The sequence below is a fragment of the Rana temporaria genome, chromosome 2 (genome assembly GCF_905171775.1).
Source record: "Rana temporaria chromosome 2, aRanTem1.1, whole genome shotgun sequence".
NCBI classification, from domain to species: Eukaryota; Metazoa; Chordata; class Amphibia; order Anura; family Ranidae; genus Rana; species Rana temporaria.
In genome coordinates this window covers 225,630,037-225,649,688 of record NC_053490.1, presented here as the reverse complement: position 1 = coordinate 225,649,688, position 19,652 = coordinate 225,630,037, and the positions used below count along the sequence as shown (strand labels likewise).

Genomic DNA, 19,652 nt, shown 5'->3' with positions numbered 1-19,652 from the left:
TTTTTAAATTATATGCAGGAACGACGGCCATACTTAACATTGCGTACACCACCAGATAGCAGCTTTAACTATACGCCGAAAAAAGCCGACTAGAGACGACGTAAAAGAATGCGACGGCCGCTCGTACGTTCGTGGATCGTCTGAAATAGATAATTTGCATACTCGACGCGGAAAACGACTTGAACGCCACCCAGCAGACGCCGAAGAATTGCATCTAATATGCGAAGGCGTACAAAGACGTACGCCTGTCGGATCTAACCCAGATGCCGTCGTATCTTGTTTTGAGGATTCAAAACAAAGATACGACGCGGGAAATTTGAAAGTACTCTCTTTGTGGATCTGCCCCATAGTGTCTACAAAATAGGGCATAGTTTTATGGCATTTTTATTAATATTTTTTTTACTAGTAATGGCGGCGATCAGTGATTTTTATCGGTACTGCGACCTTATGGCGGACACTTCGGACACTTTTGACACATTTTTGGGACCATTGGCATTTTTATAGCGATCGGTGCTATAAAAATGCATTGATTACTATAAAAATGCCACTGGCAGGGAAGGGGTTAACACTAGGGGGCGAGGAAGGGGTTAAGTATGTTCCCTAGGTGTGTTCTAACTGAAGGGGGGTGGGACTGACATGACATTGTATGAACAGCGAACAGTCATTTCTTCCCCTGACAGGACCGGGAGCTGTGTGTTTACACACACAGCTCCCAGTTCTCGCTCTGTAACGAGCGATCGCGGGTGCCTGTCGGTGATCGCGACCGCCGGGCACGTGCATCGGGACCACGTGCCCCTATTGGCTGCATAGCGAGATGACGTATAGCTACGTGATCTCGTGCAGCAGAGCCGACCTGCCGCATATAATATATATAACTGCAGCGGCTGGTCTGCAAGTAGTTAAAAAATATTCCCCTTTGGAATATAACATGAAATATGGGTGCATTCTTTAGCCCTATACCCTCAAACCAACCCCCTCTCCTCCCACCACTTACCTGAATTGAGGGGTGCTTCCCTCTGGAGTGTCCTGTCTTCTTTTGACTTTAGCATGAATGTGCATGGCACTTCCCACCGAGTTGCATAATCCATTTACAGGGATCTGCAAATAGAAATACTACTAGTCCTATCTGCCACCACAGCAGATGGACTCGTAGATCTCAATGGAGTACAATAAGGTGACAAAACACAAATTACATGACATAAACAGTCAAATGTTTACTTCTTTCAGCCCAGAAGGCTCTATACAAACCTGGTGTTGAGGAAAGAGTTTGCAGGAACCTGTGCATTGCACAAAGATTGTGGTTTTACTGGCCTGCAGACTTATATGCCTAAATTTACACTCCTCTTATTAGTATAGGCACCTTTATTAACACAGTTGTAAAGTTTTTTTTTTCCCCCCTAAAATAAACTTTTTTTACTTACCTGCTCAGAGCAGGAGGGGCTTGGCTCCAAAATCGCACCCTTCTCACTGAATTTGACTAAGCAGCAGGGGTCAATGGTTACCATTCCTCCTGGCCAAGCCTGAGAGAGGAGAGAAGACCTCCAATTAAGCAGAGCAGTGGATCGATACAACACTTAGGTAATTATTTGTGTGGGGATTATGGTGCACTATGTCTTTATAGAAATATAGGAAAAATATAAATCGCGCTACCTCAACCACCCTTCTTGCCAGACACAAGCATATGCAAGTGGGTGATCTATGGTGATATAAATATAAAGCTGGCTGCTATGTCAAAAGCGACCTATATTGGCCACTAGGGTGCAGCATGCAGCCACCTCAGAATCCCACACTAGTGATGGTGATGGTGATTTACAAGTGAAACCAAACAAACAAAAAACACTTAAATCAAAAAGACATTAGCTGGGTATGAACTTTGGCTATGAATGAGTTAATAGTCCAAAATATTAACAGCAGAAAGTCCATTAGATAGCAGGTAGTATGTCAAACACCCGTGTATCTGTGCCACATTGCAGATTGGTTGTGAACGTGTCCAAAGGAAAATGTGATATCTCCTCCACCAAACTTATAAATTGGCCTTACCGAATTCCCACAATCCCTTATTACAGGGGATCAAAAACAGCATGTAATAGGTCCCAATCTCGCAGTTTTGGATATGCAGTCCTGTTGGATCTCGTTCTTCAGGAAATGTCAGCAGTATCAATGCCCACCATGTAAAAACAGTGACAGCTCCACATAGTGCAATAAATGTGTAGAAATGTATTTAAAAAGGTTAAAATTGCACTTACAATTATGCAGATTAAAATTTGCCTTGAATCTAATGTGCCGTCCACTGGGGGAACGTCAGGAGCTTCTTGGGTGACGACAGCGCGCCGCTCGCCCTTTATAGAAAATGCATCTTAATGCACACATTTTTTTGCATTAAGGCATGTACATTAATTCAACGCCTAGTGTAAATGGGAGAGCGAGTTAAATGGTTGCTTAAGTGTTTGGGATAAAGTTAAAGTGGTTCTAAAGATTTCAAGGTTTTTTTTACCCTAATGCATTGCCTGAATTAAGACCAAAAATGTTCTAGTACCTGTAACATCCCCTTACCCCCCCCCCTCATACTTACTTAGTCCCTACTTGATCTAGCAGTGGTAACAGTAACAGTGATTAATACATTGTTTTAGCCTGTCCTACTACACTAACATCTCATTTAACATGAAAAATCAGTTTATATTAGTTCTGGAAAAGCAGGAACATTATTTTTTTAAAACAGTTTAAATTAGATTGGCTAATTTGTAAGTTTTTAGATAAACTATATATGTGTTTTAAGCAGTACTGAATACATGTTTAAGGAAAGCACATATGGATTTTTAATCTGACCTTGTGGACAAAAAAAAAAGTTGCTTTCTGCTTTTTATAGAATAAGTGAATTTAAAGCAGGCAACAGTTTTTTTCAATTACCTCCTATCGACTAAACACTGAAACCTTACATGAACCCTCCTATTGTAAGCAGCTATTGGGTCACAAAATATCTGCAACTTAACAATATAATCGCTGAGATCATTCTATGTTTCAGTCCAGCATATGGTCTATTAGATTTTTGAAATAAAAGTCCATTTCGGAAATATTATTTTATGTGTTTCAGTACCCTGGTTCCTCCATCATTTATATGGTACTAGAGATGTAACAATGAAAACTGCCCATGAATGCAGAATCTGTTAATGTATATCCTGATTGCTTTATGAACTGCCTGGTTGTGGTTATCAGTGATCCTGGCTTCATAAGTAGAACATAAAACAAACTAGATGCCGGTCAGCTGTAGCACCTAAGGACATTAGTCAAAGTAATTCATGAATATCTATGCACATAATTTGAATGGGTGATAAGATTTAATCAGTATAGAGCATGGTAAAGCACAAGAGATATAGAAAGATTAATTGCTTGTTTCGATGCTTACAACCTTCTATTGCATAGTGCCTTACATAGTGATCTCTATTTTATTTTGAGTGTACTGTGATTCAGACCAACAAATCCATCATTCTGAAAAAAGAATGACCTTTTTACGAGAGTAAATTTACTATGCTCCTTGCATATGTTAGCTTATAAGAATTAAACTGCTTTGGCAAATTTATAGTTTCATGCAAAATTTTTGTCTCAAGAGTTATGGGCTATAGTAAGAGTAAAACCCAGAGCTCTGTGACTGTGCTCTGCAGATTTTCTTTGTGAGAGACAATATATCGGAGAGCATGAAATTCAAGTGGGAACATGTCTGTGTGCATATGTATATAGCTATGCTAATCTGGTTGAAATATAGGCAGTCCCTGAGGACACCTGAGTTACGAACGGACCTCAATTACGGCCGCTTGTGCTCCATGCTAGTCCTGGATACCGCTGAGCAGCCATCTTGCAGTGCCAGACACAACCCACACTGCAGTATTGCATGACCCAAAGGGCCCCAGATAACATGGTTGCATGCCCAGAAGAGCCCGGAACCTCCCACATCCCTGCACAGGCTGAAGTTACACTTAAAAATGCATGTTTCATTGACTTAAAAACAAATTCCACTTAAGAACAAACCTACAGTCCCTATTGTTCTTGAAACCTGGGAAGCGCCTGTATTTCTGCAATGTTGAGTCCATAATGACAATGGGGTTGTTCCCCTCACAAGAGGCTTAGTGGATATGTGAACTTTTTTTTTCCTTACATGTGATGGGTATTATCTGCAAAGTGAATTTTCACCACATGCACTAAGCAAAGTGAAAATTCTATTGCAAAGTGGATATTCCTTTGCAAAGTGAATTGTCTGTCTGATTTATTAATTCAACCCCAGAGTGTCACACTTAAACTCTGTCTGACAGATCTCTAGAAGGCCACCCAATTTGAATGCATATGAAACAATACTACAATGACTTACAAACAAATTCCACTTAAGAACAAACCTACAGTTCCTATTGTGTTCAGAACCTGTGAACGGCCTGTAATTCTGCAATGTTGAGCGCTCAACATGTTTGGTCCATAACGACAATGGGGTTGTTCACCTCACAAGGAGAGTATTCACTTTGCAAGGATATTTTCCGGTAGCTTAGTGAATGAAGTGAACTTTTTTTTTCCTTACATGTGATGGGTATTATCTGCAAAGTGAATTTTCACCACATTCACTAAGCAAAGTGAAAATTCCATTGCAAAGTGGATATTCCGTTGCAAAGTGAATTGTCTGATTTATTAATTCAACCCCAGAGTGTCACACTTAAATTCTGTCTGACAAATCTCTAGAAGGCCACCCAATTTGAATGCATATGATACAATACTACAATGCAGAACATGTGACCACAGAGTACAGTAACACCACCTTCTTTTTAATCCATTTTTGTTTTTACACTTTACCAGTGTCCACCCACCCTCTAATGCAGAGAACATTTTGAATTTTGAACTGGTAAATCGGAGGTTGACAGATTTGCATGATACTCCTGCCAATGTGTAACACCTGACACTACAAATCCTTACTGGAACCCTCTCCCTTGTGTGTCAATTAGCTATTTTAACATTCATTGCTGAAGGAGGCTGTGTTCAGATCAGAAGTGAGTGCCACTTTTGAATCAGTCATCAATGCCTATTAGTGAATGAGGTCACTGGAGGACATCAGGATAGATTAATTATTCCCTTGTATTTTCACAGTGACGAGCCCCTCAATCATATTCAGGTAACAAGCAATCCTTGCAATAATCAGAGATCACAGGCCTAGAAAAAGCCACAAGCTCAGCTCCCAAAACAGCTGTTTATTTGGTTTGCCATCTCCAATTCTATAGCTCTTTGTTCTTGCGTTTAAAAAGCTAATCAACTGCATGGAATGTGTTCACAGCTGCTCAGCACAAATGTTGGTGGTCTGAGATGACTTATGCAACCACTAAGCCTGTAAATACAACATAAAAAAAATCCAGTATGCTAAACCGACTACTTTATGGTATGAACAAAATTATAAAACTATTAATAATTATGAAAGTACACCAATAATGCATAATTATAATACAAAAAAGCAAAACAAAACAAAAAAAAACATTCCCTTCACACTGCCTACAGCAGCCAGTCAGGTGCTTAATGCCTTGGCACTGGTAGTCTTTGCTGTGCACTCTGTGCTGTCCAGTCATCACCTCTGCTCAAGTAGTTTTCTTTCCAATTATTAGAAAACTTATAAAGGGCTAGATGGATATCACTGTAGCAGTTTCTCTAAAATGAGTAAGTACTAAAATACTGTACATTTTTTACTACTAATAGGTACAGGCATACCCCACGTCTAAGTACACAATGGGGTTTATTTACTATCGCTGGAAAGCACAAAATCAGGCTCACTTCTGCATAGAAACCAATGAGCTTCGAGGTTTTATTACCAAAGCTTAATTGAACAAGCTGGGGTTAGAAGCTCATTGGTTTCTATGTAGAAGTGAGCCTGATTTTGCACTTTCCAGCTTTAGTAAATAAACCCCATTGTTTAATTAAAAATGGGATATGCCTGTATAGAGCAACCTCCTGTATCCCAGGAATTACTGTTGAGATAATCAGTTGACTAGTCAGGGAAATACCCAATTGAAATTTGGGTTAATTTGTCTATAATGTATTCTGTTGCAACAATTTTCAGTTATGGAATTTTGGAAAAGGCTGTACTCTAACAGACCATAAGAAATGTTCAGCATATTGGAGATCTCTGCAACCAGTGTTGAACTGTGCTTCTATCTCAGTGCTGAAAAAAAAATGTATAGTGTGGATAATAATAGTTTAAGGACATTTCTAATAGAGTGTTAATGTATATTTACATTATGGAATTTGCTTTTAATGTAATAGCCATAACACTGCACGGCAATCTAGAAAAAGTTGCAAGATGGCTGCCTTGGGCAAATAGGTGTTTAGGGATATGCTTACAAACCCCCTTTCAGAACTTGCTCAGTTAAACTGTTGATATTCTATACCTCCTGCAGGAGCCTATCCCTCACCACATGTTGCACATCTAATGTTTTCCTGTTTCAAACATATTACCATTTGACCTTGAGCAAATAAAACAGAATCATATTTCACTAGAATAAGCACCTTTCATTTATTTTGTATTTTATAATAAAACAAGAAATAAAAGAATCTCAGAGCTAAAAACTTTAAAGAAGCCCTTTGCTTGAAGAAATCAAATCTTAGTAACACTGTTTAAAGGGATCCACTTCCTATACTCAAATTACCAAGTCTCTCATTAGCTGACCTATTTGGCAATTGTGTTAAATGCTTCCTTTTCTGACATAAGGGAAGCCTATCAAATAAAACACTGTGTGCGCTGGCTGCAAAGCACATATTGTTACAAACCAATAAAATGGCAACCCAGAACACTGAAAGTGAAAATACATGGAGATCGCTATAGGGCAAACAATAATTTACACATGAATGTGACAGTGTACATCTTTGCTAACTTTGACTGCTTCAGAGGGAGGCATGTTGGGGGACTAGGACTGCAATGTCAATGTACTGAGACACCTACATTACTTTCCACATGAATCGGTGCAAAGCTTGTAAAGTCCACCTCTGGGCAAAATATGACCCCCTTCCAACCTCTCCTTTACCACCAACTCAAACACATCCTGAATATGTTCGTCTTACCCTGTGAAGCAAGGTATACCCATAGTCCCTCACCAACTTTTTTTCAACCCGATCATTAAAACGGCCTTGCCTACACACGATCGTGAAAAAAAATTCTCTAGCAAAGCGCGGTGACGTACAACACGTACAACGGCACTATAAAGGGGAAATTCCATTCGGATGGCGTCACCCTTTGGGCTGCTTTTGCTGATTTTGTGTTAGTAAAAGACGATTCATGCTTTTCAGTCTGTTACAGCGTGATGAATGTGCTTACTCCATTACAAACGCTAGTTTTACCAGAACGAGCGCTCCTGTCTCATAACTTGCTTCTGAGCATGCATGTTTTTTTCACGTCGTTAAAGCCCACACACGACCATTTTTTACGACGTTAAAAACGACAGCGTTAAAAACGTTGTGAAAAATTAGAGCATGTTCTAAATTTTTAATGGCCATTTTTTACATTGTGAAAAATGCTCTGGAGCCCACACATGATCGTTTTTAATGACATTAAAAAAAAAGTCATTTTTTTACAACCCGAAAAACGGTCGTGCGTACGCGGCATAATGTGCCCATGCCAACTGATCCCCCGACAGTCTTCTTGTGCTCATATCACTGCTCTTCTGTATCCTGAGAAGGCTACACTGCTGGAAATCAATGTAAAATGTCCACCTCACATAGGCAGTCATAAGGACCCGGCCTTATGTAAATAGAAGATTAGAGAAGACCCAGGACTAGAGAAACACATGACATCAGCTTTGGGTAAATAAAAATGGCATTAATAATAGGTTTGTTTCATGTCAATAAGCAGACAGAGGGGGATGGAAGGGAGAGATGGAAATGGGTTCATGTTTTGCCTAGAGTAGAGCTCTAATGCCGCGTACACACAGTCAGAATTTCCGACAAGAAAAGTTTGATGTGACCTTTTGGTCGGAAATTCTGACCGTGTGTAGGCCCCATCTGACTTTTTCTGTTGGAATCTCCGACATGAAAAATTTGGGAGCTGGTTCTCAAATTTTCAGACGGGAAAAGTTCTTGTCGGAAATCCCGATCGTCTGTATGCAATTCCAACGCGCAAACAAACACGCATGCTTGGAATCAATTTGACACATTTTCTCGGCTTGTTGTAGTGTTTTACGTCACCGCGGTTTTCTTGTCGGGATTTCCGATCATATGTACGCGACATAATACATTCCCACCTGGCCTATAGTACAATGATGGCCCGGGCGGGAGTACTGTTGCTCTGGGAAGCCACGCATCAGTGCGATCTGTCACTGACTGTGTCCACCAGACACTGCCCATGACTGATCACTGTACCAGCCCACTGCCAGTACCATGTAATCACTGTAACCAATCACAGCAGATTACATGACAATAAATAAAATAAATAATAGAAGGCTTTCTTTCATTCCATCTGTTGTATACAATTGTGTTGCTAACTGTGATTGATCACAGTAATCACATTGTGCAGGCACCGCCAATCGCAGCCCATCTGTACTATGTGATTAGCTTTGGCCAATCACAGCTAAAATATAACAAAAGACACTGAATGAACCAGTAAAAATGGATGCTTTTACCATTCATTGGTATAAGCAATCATAATGTGTAAAAGAATAAAATAAATCCTGATCACTTCCCCAGAGTACAGTGTATACACTACTACTACTACAGTGTTACTATGGTAACACTGTATTGCTCTAGTCACAGTGTGTTAGAAAAAAAAAATCGTAAAAAAGGAAAAAAAGTAATAAAATAATCCATGTATATGATAATACTGCACTGTAGTTCTTTAACCAGTTCCGGACCGCCTCATGTACATATACGTCAGCAGAATGGCACGGACAGGCACATCAATGTACCTGTACATGCTCTGCTTGACGTGGGTCGGGGGTCCAATCGGGACCCCCCCGGTACTTGCGGTGGTCCGGTAAGCTTCAGGAGCGATCCGGGATGAGGGGGCGGCGGTTCGTTTTTGTCCGCCCCCTCTGACTCGCTCCCCAGCCAATCCGCTTCCTCCCCCGCCCTCCTCCGCCTGCATTGTAAACACAGGCAGAGGAGGAAGAGATGTCACCGCTCCTCCCGCCGGTATCTTCATCCGGCGGAGGAGCGGAGACATCACACAGTGAGTACACAAGCACTACACTGACACCTGTACACATAGGAATACAATCCCCCCCGGTCACCCCCCGATCACCCCCCCAGCCCCCCCTGTCACACTGTCACTAAATAGCCTTCAAGATTTCTAAGGGCATACATTTTTGATTTCACTCCTCACTGCCTATCATAGTTTTGAAGGCCATAAAATGCCAAGATGGCACACAACCCCCCCAAATGACCCCATTTTGGAAAGAAGACACCCCAAGCTATTTGCTGAGAGGCATGTTGAGTCCATGGAATATTTAATTGTTTTGCCCTAAGTGATTGAATATTGACCAAAAAAAAATAAAAAATTACAAAACGTTGTCACTAAATTATATATTTCTCACACATGCCATGGTTATATGTGGAATTGCACCCCAAAATACATTCTGCTGCTTCTCCTGAGTACGGAGATACCACATGTGTGGGACTTTTTGGGAGCCTAGCCAAGTACGGGACCCCAAAAACCAATCACCGCCTTCAAGATTTGTGTGAGTAAAACCAAAAATTTATGTCCTTAGAAATCTTGAAGGTGGTGATTGGTTTTCGGGGTCCCGTACGCGGCTAAGCTCCCAAAAAGTCCCACACATGTGGTATCCCCGTACTCAGGGGAAGCAGCAGAATGTATTTTGGGGTGCAATACCACATATAACCATGGCATGTTTTTAGAAATATATCATTTAGTGACAACGTTTTGTAATTTATTTTTTATTTATTTTTTTGGTCAATATTCAATCACTTGGGGCAAAAATTTTTTATATTCCATGGACTCAACATGCCTCTCAGCAAATAGCTTGGGGTGTCTTCTTTCTAAAATGTGGTCATTTGGGGGGGTTGTGTGCCATCTTGGCCCCGTACTTTTCAAAATTTTCGGTCTTTTTCCGTTTATATCGCAAAAAATAAAAATCGCATAGGCAATCAAATGCCATCAAAAGAAAGCTCTATTTGAAAGCTCTCTGCCTGTGTACAAACACAGGCAGAGGAGGAAGAGATGTCACCGCTCCTCCCGCCGGTATATTCGTCCGGCGGAGGAGCGGAGACATCACACAGTGAGTACACAAGCACTACACTGACACCTGTACACATAGGAATACAATCCCCCCCCGGTCACCCCCCGATCACCCCCCCAGCCCCCCCCTGTCACACTGTCACTAAATAGCAGTGATCATTTACTGATCACTGCATTTAGTGTCAATGTGACAGGCAGTTAGTGTCAGGCAGTTAGTGTTAGGTCCAGGATAGCCCCCTACCCCCCCAATAAAGGTTTTAACCCCTTGATCACCCCCTAGTTAACCCTTTCACCCCCCTTGTGCCAGCGTCACTAAGCGATCGTTTTTCTGATCGCTGTATTGGTGTCGCTCGTGCCACTAGGTAGCTAGTTTTTTTTTTGAGGTTCGCTGCCATGTTTTTATAGCGTTAGAAAATTTATGGGGGTACCTAACGCTATAAAAACATGGCGGCGAACCTAAAAAAAAACTAGCTACCTAGCGGCACGAGCGACACTAATACAGAGATCAGAAAAACGATCGCTTAGTGACGCTGGCAAAAGGGGGGTGAAAGGGTTAACTAGGGGGTGATCAAGGGGTTAAAACCTTTATGGGGGGGGGGGGGGTAGGGGGCTACCCTGGACCTAACACTTTTAACCCCTTGATCACCCCCTAGTTAACCCTTTCACCCCCCTTTTGCCAGCGTCACTAAGCGATCGTTTTTCTGATCGCTGTATTAGTGTCGCTCGTGCCGCTAGGTAGCTAGTTATTTTTTGAGGTTCGCCCGCCAGGTTTTTATAGCGTTAGGTACCCCCATACATTTTCTAATAAAGGTTTTAACCCCTGATTGCCCCTAGAGTTAACCCTTTCACCCCCCTATTGCCAGCGTCACTAAGCGATCGTTTTTCTGATCGCTGTATTAGTGTCGCTGGTGCCGCTAGGTAGCTAGTTATTTTTTGAGGTTCGCCCGCCAGGTTTTTATAGCGTTAGGTACCCCCATACATTTTCTAATAAAGGTTTTAACCCCTGATTGCCCCTAGAGTTAACCCTTTCACCCCCCCTATTGCCAGCGTCACTAAGCGATCATTTTTCTGATCGCTGTATTAGTGTCGCTGGTGCCGCTAGGTAGCTAGTTAGTGCCAGTAACGCTTACACCCACGCGCAGAGCATACTCCCCCCATATGTGAAATTACTCCCCAAAATACATTCTGCTGCTTCTCCTGAGTACGGGGATACGACATGTGTGAGACTTTTTGGGAGCCTAGCCGCGTACGGGACCCCAAAAACCAATCACCGCCTTCAGGCTTTCTAAGGGTGTAAATTTTTGATTTCACTCCTCACTACCTATCACAATTTCGAAGGCCATAAAATGCCAAAATAGCACAAAAACTCCCCAAATGACCCCATTTTGGAAAGTAGACACCCCAAGCTATTTTCTGAGAGGGATGTCGAGTCCATGGAATATTTTATATTTTGACACAAGTTGCGGGAATATGATAAACTGATTTTTTTTTGCACAAAGTTGTCACTAAATGATATATTGCTCACACATGCCATGGTTATATGTGGAATTGCACCCCAAAATACATTCTGCTGCTTTTCCTGAGTACGGGGATACCACATGTGTGGGACTTTTTGGGAGCCTAGCCGCGTACGGGGCCCCGAAAAGCCTTCAAGATTTCTAAGGGCATAAATTTTTGATTTCACTCCTCACTGCCTATCATAGTTTTGAAGGCCATAAAATGCCAAGATGGCACACAACCCCCCCAAATGACCCCATTTTGGAAAGAAGACACCCCAAGCTATTTGCTGAGAGGCATGTTGAGTCCATGGAATATTTAATTGTTTTTCCCCAAGTGAATATTTACCAAAAAAAATAAAAAATTACAAAACGTTGTCACTAAATTATATATTTCTCACACATGCCATGGTTATATGTGGAATTGCACCCCAAAATACATTCTGCTGCTTCTCCTGAGTACGGAGATACCACATGTGTGGGACTTTTTGGGAGCCTAGCCAAGTACGGGACCCCAAAAACCAATCACCGCCTTCAAGATTTGTGTGAGTGAAATCAAAAATGTATGTCCTTAGAAATCTTGAAGGTGGTGATTGGTTTTCGGGGTCCCGTACGCGGCTAAGCTCCCAAAAAGTCCCACACATGTGGTATCCCCGTACTCAGGAGAAGCAGCAGAATGTATTTTGGGGTGCAATACCACATATAACCATGGCATGTTTTTAGAAATATATCATTTAGTGACAACGTTTTGTAATTTATTTTTTATTTATTTTTTTGGTCAATATTCAATCACTTGGGGCAAACAAATGTAATATTCCATGGACTCAACATGCCTCTCAGCAAATAGCTTGGGGTGTCTTCTTTCCAAAATGCGGTCATTTGGGGGGGGGGTTGTGTGCCATCTTGGCCCCGTACTTTTCAAAATTTTCGGTCTTTTTCCGTTTATATCGCAAAAAATAAAAATCGCATAGGCAATCAAATGCCATCAAAAGAAAGCTCTATTTGTGGGAAGAAAAGGACGCAAATTTCGTTTCGGTACAACATTGCATGACCGCGCAATTACCAGTTAAAGCAGCGCAGTGACAAATTGTAAAAACACCTTGGGTCTTTAGACAGCGTATTGGTCCGGGGCTTAAGTGGTTAAAGTGTGCATCCTTTTTCTTAAAGTCCAACTCAAGCTATTATTTATTTTTGTAGCATTATACAATACTGGTATAAGACCCCCTGTTGGCTTTTTACAGTGGTCTAATACGTCACCAGAGAGATTTCTCCTAATTTCCTCCAATGACAGGAAATGTATTAAATCAAAACACTTATTTTTCACAACAGTGGGGAGGGATTAGAATCTCTATCGGGGTTAATATTGCTTTCTATAGGCCCATACACACGATCAGACTTTTTGACAAAAGTTCTGATGGACCTGTTTTAGCGGACAATCTGACAGTGTCTGTATGCTCTATGTCGGCTAATACGATCATGTGTATACAAGTCCATCAGACTAAAGTCCAAAGTACAAACACCTATGCTCAGAGCCAATGCTAAAGATCAGACAACAAAGGTAGCAGAAGTTCCCCTCAGGGTGACGGTAAAGAGCTGAAAAAACACGTGATTTGGTGAAAGTTGGCTGAAAAACTCCTGCCGTGTGTATGCATACCAAGTTCACGGCCAACGCCCATTCAAGACAAATCGGCCAACGCCCATTCAGAGCAAGTTGGATGTTGGAAGACATAACAGAAGCATTTATTCTTTCCATATCTATCCAAAACAAAAAATGTCTGAAATTGGACTTTAACATAGGTGAGGAAATCTGTAGTCTTAACCACTTCAATACAGGGCACTTTCACCCCCTTCTTGCCCAGGCCAATTTTCAGGGATGTAGCAACACTGTACCCAAGCAATACTGTTATATATTTTTTGAGTCAGATAGAGCTTTCTTTTTGTATTTAATCACTGCTGAGGTTTTTTTTTTTTTTTTTTGCTAAACAAACGAAAATTAAAAAAATTAAAAAATATATATTTTTATATGTTTTTTGAATGGACTCTCATTTTCTTTTAAAAAAACATGCATCCCAAACCCCAGGATGGGGCAACTATATGGCATGGGACACTGATGAAAGCAGTAAGGCACTGGTCTGGAAATCAACATTCTGAAAAAAAAAAAATAATCCATTTGGATAGGGTATGGAGTATTATTACAGACCCTGACAGTCTTTTTTTTTGCCATGTGTCCCAGTAAAGACATTTCCTTTCACATTCTGTTCTATGTACACAACAGGAGTGAGAGGAAGTCTCTACAAAATGAGACAGTTGTCACTTGTGCAATGTGTTTGGATTTTCTTTCACTTTCAGTTATTCGACACACATTAACTCAAGTGCTTCCTTTCTTTTCTCTTTCTCACTTGATGTAAATGTATCTACTATACATAAATACCTTCCTACTATTTTAGATTTTATGATTCCCTTATCAACTAAACTATTGCATTTCTTTTAAAAGTACAGTTGGAAATGTATATATCTTGATTATTTAAGGAAACCATTAAAATAGAAATAGAAAAATGTGCATAAACGTAATTTGTTTCCGCAGCTCCACAGCTGTGTTTTATTTTTTCAAAGAAGCAGTATAACAAGGCTAGGTTATATATATATATATATATATATATATATATATATATATATATATATATATATATATATATATATATATATATATATATATATATATTGCAAAAATTGTGTTCCTAGGTGCACACAACCCATATAATGAGGGACTGGTCAGAACAGTGAGTGGAGAAAGGTGGAGTGTGTGCAACTTGTCACTGCTGCTGTATGAAGACAGACCTGTGTGGGGAAAGCTGTCTGCCTGTGTGAGACTACATTCCTGATGAGGGGGGACTTTGTGCCTGACGGACTGGGAGGCTGGTAGAGCTGAGGTGACTAGCAAGTCCAAGGGGGCTGAAGGAAGTCCTGAAGTCTGGGAGACAGTGAGCTAACCCAAGGGCTGGAGAATCCTGTTGAGGCCAGGATTAGGCCAGTTTAGCAGGTAACTGCAAGGCAAAGTAAGCCTAGGAGCTAGGAGGCTTGGCATTTTGGGCTGTGTGAACTTTACTGGAGAAGAACCCCTGTGTGGGAAATCCAATGTATGAACTTTTATTTTGTTCCTTTTAATAAAAATGGGCTGCCATGCCCTCAAACCTGATAACTGACTGCTGTGGACTCGCTGAAACAACGCATTTACCACTTGAGCTAAACACCCCCATTTCACATATATATATATGGAACAACAATGTACAAAAACACAGCAAAGTTACCCACACATGACCATGAATAACCTATTACTTAATGAAAGGTTTGCTTCAAAAAGTGCTGGGCCAATCAAATGGGGAGTAGATAGTCCTATGAAAGTTGCCATTCAGGCCACTCATACATATGTTACACAGTGCTTTCCTTTGCTCTTGACAGCTCAACAAACCAATGGGTGCACAAAAGATAAGTTAGTATATACTGCTGGTAAAGGGCTAACCCAAAGTAAATCTATATATTTGCTTTACCTTGCTTGAGCAAAGCACATGTTCAGTTATAAAATAAAGTTATGATGAAAAATCAGAAAAATGGCGTTTGTCATTGCTGGTTTAATTCTGAAAATCATTGGGCACCTGACTGCATCTGACTTCATAGCGCAAAAAAATAAAAACCGCAGGGGTGATCAAATACCACCAAAAGAAAGCTCTATTTGTGGGAAAAAAAGGACGCCAATTTTGTTTGGGAGCCACGTCGCAATGTATAAATGAACTAGGAAAGAACCTATCAAGAGATAACTGCAGTCATTGCCAAAACCTTTCTGACCCCTGTTACCTGGCTAACCCATCCATAAAGCATCTACCATACAAGGGAGAGGCAAGCTCTCACTGGGGCATTTTCTTTTCTGTTCCTGTACCCAACCATCTGATGACACCATCAATATATTCAAGTAGCAGAAGTGGGTATGATATGCCTCTGATAAAGTCTCAACAGGGACCTGTAAGGCTAAAGGATGGTGATTTATTAATTCTCTACTGCTTTCAATCAAAAATTATATGATGTTTTTGTACTAAATGTTTTGGTACACTAAACTATGCTAAACATTAGATTTTAAGTATACAGTAGGTCAATTTTAAGGACAGAACTGTAATGGAGGTTATAAAAAAAAAATCCAAAATATCATTTGATTTTCTTCACTTGTCTCGATCCAGTGGTATTTATAGATATACTTTTATGGTAATAAGATGAGCCTTTTTAACGTTTGATGTTTTTCACTTTAGTTTTGAATTAATTGGAGGCACTGAGGTTAAAAGCCATCCATCATTAACAAACTAGATGAAAAATTAAAATGATAATGTACTGTGTAATAGGGTAGAAATTGAAAAAGGCAAATCAACAAAGCTTGTCAAACTGAAAAGTGAACATGTGCCTTAACATTTGCTTCAGTTTCAAGTCAATTCTGATAAGATTGTTGTCACATTTAATTTCTACTGATTCTTTTTCTAATTATTTTTGATAATATTAAATGAATAATTTAATGTAGCAAAGCCAATCTGTCAAACCATATACTTTATCCCTTGCTTCTATACTTTAAAACAAACCTAATTTTGCAAAAGTGTCACCCTACAAACTTGAATATACTAACCTATTATGCTTGCTTATTACCTGCTGGCAGTTGTCCCTTATCAGTATAACCCAATAAGACTGCTCATATAAAAGCTTGTAAAAATGAACAAATGCCTTCCCAAATTGTAAGAATGTTTCAGTTTTCATGGTACATATTTTTGGTTTCATTAATTACTTTTTGTTATATTGTCCTGGGGTTTAGAAGACCAGTAGGTTTTCTTAATTAGGCAACAAGCAATGCAGAGATTATTTACCCATAGAACAGAATCTTAATACAATTTTGTCTGATGTGAATACCACATGCCGATATGTGCCTTGGGTTACTTTACACTTTGTACCAGATGATTGCTCTTTTCACATCTTGTTAAATACACCCCTAGGTGTCGGCTAAGAATAAAGAGGTGAAAATGAACACTGATTCTTTTGTTCCAAAAGAGACTACAAAGAACTTTTTTTTTCACCTGAAGTTACTTAAATCTATAAAGTAAACTGGTAAAAATAAAAGACAAGACCCCTTCAAAACTTTAAATAGTTAGTCATTATGGATTTAGATCACATGAGCGGAATTTCACTTGACTGAAGTTTCAAAGCAAGTCAAGCCAATGCTTTTCTATGTTGCTAAAAGGCATTAGAGTCACTGTGGAAGGTAAAAATAATGTGATTTTGGTGATTTTAGGGGTGCAATTAGCTTTAAGGGGTTTTACCTTTTTAGTGTATTTTGCAATTTGACATTTTTTTTTTTGGAGAGAGAAAAAGATTGCAAAGAAGTATAATACAATATATACATTTGTATGGTATTCCCTGCACCAGATTTTTGTGAAAAGGTCAAAGAATTTAAATACACACATTTGTTTTCTAATAGTATACTTTATTATTAGCAAACAATATGGTGACATTGCAGGCTAAATCTACAGAACAAAAATTCACAAAGGCAAAATAAGTTTTACAGAAATCATTTCAAACCACAAGCTAGTCTGAAGAAACATGTTTAAGGTCTGTTTAAAAGTTTAAAATAAATGAGATTGCCTTGTGTTCCGAATGGAAGGAATTCCACAGCAGAATACAGTAGAAGGAAACACCTTAATCAGTGTTTAAGAAAAAGCTGATAAGATAGGGAGGGATAATTGGCTCCTGTAAAAAAATTAGCTTTTAAAATGTATCTCTAGATAAGTGTGAAAGGGTTTATTTCAGTTTCTGTCCCCATTGGGGAGATTCATTATCTATTTGTACTGGTGACCTTTGTCATTGAGAATGAAAATTGAAGGAATATCCACATTTTAGAGTTATCTTCACAATAAGAGGTAAGAGGGAATCTTCCAATTAGGACACCTGTTCCCGAAACAGGAAGTCCCCTCACTTTGGGAGATTTTCTGTAACTTTAAATTACAGCTCTGGGACAGAAAGTGAAGGGAAAGTTGGTACACAGGCAGCAAAGGAAAAAAAACTGCCATGGGTTTTAACTCTTCCCTACTTTATCCAAAGCTAAACAGTTTTGGTTATACAAATTAAAACTGCAGTGAGTGTCACGTACCTTAAGGATGAGCCCGACGTGCAGGAAGTGGCTGCTGTTGCTCCTCTGATCCCGGACCCCTGGTAGAGTAGACAGGGGGAGCGGGAATGCAGAGTCGCACAAGCGCCAGGGATGACGCTGGTGCAGGGGCCGGATGGAGCTTCTGCGGAGTCCGAGGAAGTCTCTGAAAGGCAGGTGCAGGCCGGTAAGTAGCAGCCTGGATGCAGGAGCACTGGAACAGCAGGTAAGCCGGAAAGGAAGGTATTCTGAAAGTCTGGCCGCAGCAGGTTCCAGAAGACTGGACAGGGTCCCAGAAGACTGGACAGGCAGGAGCAGCCGGACTGGTAACAGGAGAGGCCCAGGTAACAGAGAGGTCGACTAGCCGGGTCGGCAACAGACGGTCAGCGGAGTACCAGGGGTCAGGCAGAAGGATGGTCAGAGCAAGCCGAGGTCAGGGCAGGCGGAAGACAGGAACAACGGAGACAAGCCGGGTATCAGGATCTGGATCAAGCAGGAGTAGTTGGTACAGGTACAGGTACAGGTACAGGTGGTCTCAGGAAACGCTGCAGACCGGACAGCAAGGGGCCAGGCTTCCAGGACACTTTAAGTAGGTTGTTTTGGCGCCAAATGGACGCCTGCACGTGCCCGCGCACCGTTACCGCCGATGCGCGCTCCCGTGCGCCGTTACCGCCGGTGCGCGCGTGCACGAGCGCGATGCCGTGGTTGCGCGCGCATTGCGCGTGCCGATGCGCCGCTAGCGCCCTCTGGTGGCCGAGGTAATTCATGACAGTGAGACTTCTCAGGGGGTCAAAGAGGGTACACATTAGACCAAATTGAACTGGAAATGCAGTCAACTTTTTGATATAGTGAAGAGGGGTAAAAATGCTTGATTTGTATTGCTGTTTATGTATTTGGGGAGATTTTCTCTCGCCCTCTATCCTGAGAAGTGGGAAACCTTCCAACAAAATTTGAGCAGAAGTTCTAACACTTCCTTACTGTCACTAAAACTAAACGGAAAATGTTTTGCCTAAGGTTTGATTATGAATATAAAGCTGTGTTACTGACCACAGCTAGCTAGGTTAAATGAGTTTACCACAGAATTTAATTTCTGTAGATGAATGCCTCCAAGTTTAAGCTCTTTCCCATTTGCCAATACTGCAAAACATGACCAGAGATAATAAACCTATGGGGCTTTATACAGAATGGCCGAGTATAATAGAGGCTCACATCATAGTAGATTTATACAGGCTGGTATTCCTTTCCATTTAGTATGTTGTTCATTAGGATTTCCCAACTGAGAAAAAATGTTCTCTTTATCTTCAAATGTAAAATTCCTTACCTATTTATATTCAAGAACATATTTTATTCAGCATGCAATTTTAAGTCTTTACAGTCAGCTTACACACTTGTGAATGGTTATAAATATTTAAATTATTGTAATGGCAGACAAAAGGCATTGCATTATGCATGTTAACGTAAATGATAATGATGCGTGAAGCAAACTATATGCCAGTAAATATAGAGCAGTATGCCTCTGATTGTATAATGGTTGGCTTCTTGAGCAAGGTGGGATGGGTATATCTTCATATTTTTTTTTTTTACCATTAATGTTTACAACGTTGGTACAATATGGAAAAGAGATTGGTCAGCATTTCAATGTCTTACACATTTGTCACATATAAAAAATGTATAATCAACAAATCTAGGCAAAGCGTTTGGTAGTAATGATTAAGAGAATGTATAAGCAGGCAATATCAAACTGACAGATTTTCTCTATTGTCCCAAAAAGTTGGAGCAAAGC

The 19,652-nt window shown here is 40.5% G+C and overlaps 1 protein-coding gene across 1 annotated transcript in view; it reads left to right on the top strand.

Moving 5' to 3' along the window:
* DMD (dystrophin) overlaps nt 1–19,652 on the top strand; it is a 2,981,380-nt gene that overhangs the window by 13,638 nt on the left and 2,948,090 nt on the right. The gene's annotated exons all lie outside the window — the stretch shown is intronic.